The sequence below is a fragment of the Fragaria vesca genome, linkage group LG7 (assembly GCF_000184155.1).
Source record: "Fragaria vesca subsp. vesca linkage group LG7, FraVesHawaii_1.0, whole genome shotgun sequence".
NCBI classification, from domain to species: domain Eukaryota; kingdom Viridiplantae; phylum Streptophyta; class Magnoliopsida; order Rosales; family Rosaceae; genus Fragaria; species Fragaria vesca.
Genome location: NC_020497.1, coordinates 8,044,653 through 8,051,455, shown reverse-complemented (window position 1 = coordinate 8,051,455; position 6,803 = coordinate 8,044,653). Strand labels below are relative to the sequence as shown.

The window sequence follows — 6,803 nt, the reverse complement described above, 5'->3', positions numbered from 1 at the left end:
GGGATCACGCCGGCGAGAAGAAACGACGTCATCAGCGTCACCGGCGCTGGAATGGTAGAGAAACGGCGGAAATCCGTACGGACGTCTGCGGCAGAGAAAACCCGTATATATATATATATACGAAAACGATATGAAGCGCACATGCGCACTGTCCTTAAAAGTGCGCACGTCTCTCCATTCGGCACCGTTCGGCGTCGACGACGGCGCGCCTCTACCAAAGAAGACTCCAGCAGCGTCCTCGACCACTTTCCCTCCCCGGCGAGTCCATATATTCTTTTCCAGTTTTCCGGCGAGATCACCCAAAACTTCAAATAAAGTTGATCTCGCCGGAAACTGGAATTCGGCAGACTCGTCAAGGAGGGAAAGTGATTGGGGACGCTGTTGGAGTCCGCTGGGGTGGAGGCGCGCCGGACGGTGACGAACGGAGGGACTTGCACACTTTAAGCCAGTGCGGACGTGCGCTCCACATCCGGCCTGTATATATATATATACAGTTCTTATCCAGAGTGAAGCTTCACTTTGAAATTAAAGTGTGAAGTTCGTTATTTAACTCACTTTTCGGACATATTTCCACATCTCCACCGTTCAGTTTGTAGAACCTAATGCATAGATCACTCATGCCAAGTTTTATTGAATTTGATGATCGTTTGGGTTTTCATAATCGTTATTTACACAAACAGTTATGAATAGACAAATTTATGGTCCGTTCGTTGATTTAATCTAATTCGGTACCTTAACGATTACCAATTTGGATGAAACTTGGCAGGAGTGATCTATGCATTAGGTTCTACAAACTGAACGGTGGAGATGTGAAAATATGACCGAAAAGTGAGTCAAATAAAAAACTTCACACTTTAATTTCAAAGTGAAGCTTCGCTTTGGATAGGAACTATATATATTCACATTCTTTAAGTTTTAGCAGCTTTTATATGATATATAAAATTTAAATAATTGAGAAGAGCCCAAATGTAAACTAGGACTTTTACTCAGAGATGAACCCCTGCAACACAAAGCAAAGAAAAGCAAGGCAGCAATGGAGGACAATCAGCTCCATCAAAATCCAAACTGTACAAGTAAAGTTCTAACCTTCCTCTTAGCAGTTATTGATCCAAATTTGTTCAAGTTTTCTAGCATTGGTTTTGGAAAATGGATATTAGTTACCATTCACTTTCATGTGTTGAGAATAAAATGCTCTGCATGCATCTTGCTATCTCTGCTTTTAGTTTTAGACCACACTAGCCATACACAGTCCAGTAGTGTTCTGTTCTGGTTACAAACTTACAATTGCATACTTGTGTTGCACTGATACTTTGTCAAGTTTGACAAAATTAGGGAAGATTAGGGATGGCAATGGGGCAGGTTGGGGATGGGGATCACAATACCATCCCCTTCCCCGGGGTCATTCTCCTCCCCCAATCCCAACAAAAAGTACATATTGGCATCGATGTGATAGAATATGATTTAATACTGGAGGTCTATTAGATATGTTTTCAGTATTTGGTTGTTTCATTTAGTGGGTGTTGAGTAGTTGCTTCTTGCTTGTTCGGAGGGGCAAGCAAATGTTGATGTTTCTAAATTTGGTCAAACTAGAAATTTAGATGTCTTCAATGGAATTGAAGACTGAATTTCAATAGACTAAAAACTCTGTTGTGTGCTAGCTTTTAAGTAAGCCTTTGTGACCCCTATCTAAGCCACAACAAGAACAACATTCATAAAGCAATGAAACCTTCAGTTAATTAGCAAGGAGTGCGTGCGACATTTTGAAAGTCAGGTTGCAGATGATCCATATCAATAACAAAACTGGAAAGCACACACTGAGTTTGGTGAATATATTTGGAAACGAACAGAAAACAAACATACAACACCAAATGCACATGCAATATATCTGATTGATTAATTCCTTCTCCGCCTTCTTATCCTTTTCAATAGTCTGATCAACATCCCAACTATCTCAAGAAACAACTTCTGCTTCCATTTGATTCCCTCATTCACAAGTACCACTCCCACCACCAGCCCACTGCCAAATCCAGCCAGCATATATATCCAACCAAGTTCAACTTCAGAGCCTGAATCATTTTCTTCAACGCTTGAAGGAGGCAGTTGAGATGGGGCATTAGAATTCCCACATTTCTTTGGTAAAGGGTCTCCACAGAGTCCAGAGTTTTCCTTGTATGAAGTGCTCTCAAATGTTTGAAATTGGCGCCCTATTGGTATGGACCCTGTGAGATTGTTGTGAGAGACATTGAAATATGCAAGGGATGTGAGCAGCGTGAGTTTCTGAGGAATTTCTCCAGAAAGCTTATTCTGTGACATGTCCAATGACTCGAGCACTATTAAGTTACCCAAAGATGATGGGATGGACCCACTGAAAATGTTATGGGAGATATTGAGAAACTGAAGCCCTTTCAGGTTGCCAATATATTCTGGAATGTATCCAGCAAATTTGTTGCTTGAAATATCAAGGAACCCCAGGTCTTCTAGAATCTTCTGGTAATATCTCACCACACCTTTATTTGTAATTGTCATTGAGAAATCATAACCAAACAAAGGTGCACCAGGGATATTGAGACCTGAACTTGTATCCATATATGTTGGTTGACTCTGAGTTATACCTCTCATTACACTTCCCGATAAGATGTATTCTGATGGAAACTCACCTCTGAAACTACTGTGAGACAGATCAAGAATGAGCAACTCTGGAAAGTGAAGAGTCTTGATCACACCGTTGAACTCATTACGGTTCATAGCCAAAAGATTTAAATATGGGAGCTATTTTTTTTTTTTTTTGATTAAAAGGAGCTGAACTCCATTTATTAAGAAAAAGAAAGTCAGGGGAACAGAAAGGAAGACAAAACCCCTTCCAACAAAGAACAAAGAACAAGAGACTCAAGCATTCCACAATTTGCCAATGACCTTGGTAGTTGCCCGTGGAATTGGTTATAACTAACGTCTATTATCCTCAAGTTGCTTGCATTGCTGTATAGTTGTGGAAGAATGCCTTGAAAGGAGTTGTTTCGAAGATTTAAAACTCGTAGATCATCACTAAAGTTTCCAAGACATTGCGGAATGGTGCCACTTAACTTGTTATTCGACAAGTCAAGGTATTGAAGAGATATCAGCTTGCAAATTGATGGCGAAATTTCCCCTGAAAGGTTGTTATCACTTATTGAGTAGTATACAATGTTTTCTGGGGGTATGGGTGGTGATCCAGTTAGCTGGTTGCCTGCTGCAAATAAAACCTGTAGGTTAACCCAAGGAAGGACAAGAGTTGGTTGGCCAAAACTTGAGAGGCAGTTTTGCTTGATGTTCAGGAAAGCCAAACTTTGTGTGCTTGTGTTCCACATCCATTTTGGTATTTGGCCATGCAATTTGTTCAAAGAAAGGTCCAACCACCTCAAGCTTTGTTGATGCATTAGGAAATGTGGAAACTCTTTTATGTTGCACGAACTCAGTCCTAGATATCTTAGCTGAGGAACTACGTACGGTTGTATTCTTCTTTCCACATTCAGCGATCACTTCGAGTTTGTTACCACCGAGTTGGAGAATTGTCATGCCACTCCGTAACTTACAAAAGTCCACATTCCCGTCTGGCTCATTCACAGATAGAGAAAGTTGCTTCAGCTCCATAAGACCGAATAATGATACAGGAACGGAACCATTCCAGCTGTTTTCAACAAAATCTATGGTGACTAGTCTGCTAAGGTTATCTAGCCAAGATGGGGATTGGACCACTAAGTTGATTTGATCGAAGATAAAGATAAGTGAGCTGTGTGAAGTTACTAAGAGAAAATGGGATCGAACCGTTTAAATTAATGCTTTCAAGATCGAGAGAGGTAAGTTTGGTTAGCTTTCCAACTCAAGACAAGGGACTGCGAAGAAAATTATTTGTTGCAAGTGACAAGTAGTATGTGAGCTGGGTAAGGTTTGCCAGTGAAGCAGGAATTGGACCACTAAATTTGTTACTTGAAAGGTCCAAATAATTGAGCTGCTTAAGATTACCAAGTGAAAAAGGAACCATCCCGGAGAATCTGCATGCACCCACATCCAAGTCTTTCAACGAATCAAGCTTTCCAATCGATGAAGGTAGGTTTCCCGAAAAATTAGTTCCGGCAAGTATCACTCTGGTGAGGGGACTGGTTTGATTGAATTCAGATAAATAACCACTAAAAAATTTCAAATTTGGTAACTCGAAAATTCTAGTTGGAAATTCACAAAAAAACTCACAATTCCTTAGAGCAAGGGATGTCAAAAATGACAAATTTGCCATGGAATCAGGAATTCTCGAAGATATGTTAATGCCACTGGGATAAAGGGTTTCAAGACTAGTTAAGTTTTGAACTAGGCCTGCCAGATTGGATGCTTCAAGTTTCAACAATCCCTGACTCGATACTGTATTGGCAGACAGGTCAAGGGATAACAATTTGCTGGACAATTGTGAAACTTCGGATGGTACATGGCCAGACAAGACAGAGGAGGAAAGGTTGAGATACCTGAGCCTTGGAAAGTTCTTGAGTGTAGTAGGCATCTGAGAGTAATTGAAGTTGTTGTCAGCAAGATTCAGCCTCCGGAGATGAACAAGACTGAACAAGACGGAAAAGGGTGCTGTTGGAGTCGAAATTGCCGTAGAGATAACTGCTACTAAGATCAATGTCAAATACACGACCAGTCCTCTCATCACACTCGACCCCATCCCATGAGCAGCAGCTGCTAGTTTCTCCTTCAGCTGTTTGGCATGATGAGACCTTTGAGTAAGCTCCACCGTAAACTAATAAGCTAAATCAAATTGATCTCTGACGCAGCAGGAGTATGGAGGGCTAACCAGCGTTAAACCCTAATAAGTGGAGAGTCTTCAAGCGAAGAACTCTATAGGACCAAAACCTAGAGCGCGCTAGAGACTAAGAGAAAACTCTTAAGTTTCTGAATTATAATTGAAAAAACTGAATGTCAGCTACCCATAAGGGTGCTTATATATGAGAAACAAAACCCTAGCTAGGGCGACTAACAACCAAACCTAAAAGCCCAAGGATTGAATTAAAACAGAATCCGAAATAACTAGGAAACATAAAAATCCTGAAACTAATAAAACGCTGATTTGAGGTCCAAAACAAACTTGAATGACCGAAAAAGCCCATACATCGTGGCAAAGCGACGAGTCTTGTTCGTTGGGCCGTTCCGCTTCCAGAAATGTATAATAATAGTCATTCGGACACCGAACGCCAAATCTGCAGCAAACCGGGTTTGGACCTGCAAAGATCGGTCTGTTCCTCGATTTCTTCTGCCATCCGTCCTACATCAATCTCTATCCCTCTTTTTTAGTTGATTTGATAGACTTACTCTCTATATCTGTTTTTCTTTTTGTTTTCTAGCAAGTTTATCTCCCTTGCAGTCCTACTTATATAATATACTTATCAGAATCCATATCACCATTTTGATAACACGGAAGAGATCGATATTATTCAACGTGGTTATTCTTGAAGAGTAGCAAAGATATAGAAGAGATCATCCGCCATGTAATCCACTAGGTTCCACAATCAACTGAAATAAACATATATCATAATTCCAAGAGCAGTTCCTAGCTATCTTCTTTCTTTCTATCTTTCTTTCTAGGATATATGGAGGTAAGTCAGGAAAAAAAAGAAGTCCAGAACAAAAAAATAAAAAATAAAAAATAAAAAATAAAAAAAAATCACTGAGCATCTGCTTTAGACGCCTCAGGATGCGTTTTGTGCACCTACAGAGCCTTCAATAACGCCTTTGTCGCCTCTGCGTCTAGGCAGCAAGGCTGACTCTTTTTCTCTCGCGCCTACAACTTTTTGAGCCTTTTTAAAACATAGATCTAGATAATGGCATACTTTGCTGAAGTGCCAACATTTTGTAACATCTAATACTAGTCCGTATCTTTCCAACTCAAAACCAAACACAACTTGTCCAGACTGACCGCTTTGTTTGGTTAAAAGTCAAGAGCATTCATAAAGACATATACAACCATAATTTTATCTTGGGCGATTTACAAAGCAGGCAAGAACCATGAATACATTAACAAGTCTTTAACTCGATGTCTCGATCCATTGTGTTATTGGTTGTTATGGTCTGTGTGGTTATGCGTAGTTTAGTTTACATCTTGTGATATTGGTCCCATAAAAGAAAGGCCACTGCTAAATGTGTAGTACTGTAGTTTAGTTATTCAACAAATAGTGTAGTGTTTTGTGTTGACTACTCTTGACCACTGTTTTCTTGAACTTGATGGTCTGTCATCTGTGTTGTTGTAAATTATATGTACATGGGTTTTTTTGATGCTATATGCACATGGGTTAATTTTTGTCCGATTTATTCTTTTGCAATTTACATTCTGATGTTAATTTTAACTAATAGACTAGATAAACATGCTTCACATGCTGTAATTTTAGGGTATATTATGTTTGTGAATCATAACTGATGCATGTTAATCGATCGATTTATCTATAGTTTGGTAACTGACGCATGTTAATCGATCGATTTATCTATAGTTTGGTAGCCACAGCTTGTTTATTATATGTTAATACATAGCCAAAACATTTGGCCATGCCGAGAATGCAACGCCATTACCCACTCGCCGGAGGTCATTCCGGCCAAAACTCCACCAGCAAGGCCTCTGTAGGCACCTAAAGAGTGGAGACGTAACAATAATACATATGTCATATCCACTCTGCAACAGCTAAACACCCCCGAAAGAAGGGAAGCTAAACAACGCCATGAAACAGTCCCACCACTACAAAAAATAATTGTTTTAGCTACCACAAATTGCGACGGCGCGCAAATGCCGT

The 6,803-nt window shown here is 40.1% G+C and overlaps 1 pseudogene; it reads right to left on the bottom strand.

Moving 5' to 3' along the window:
- LOC101291288 overlaps positions 1-5,282 on the bottom strand; it is an 11,790-nt pseudogene extending 6,508 nt beyond the window's left edge.
- Between the last annotated feature and the right edge of the window lie 1,521 nt (positions 5,283-6,803).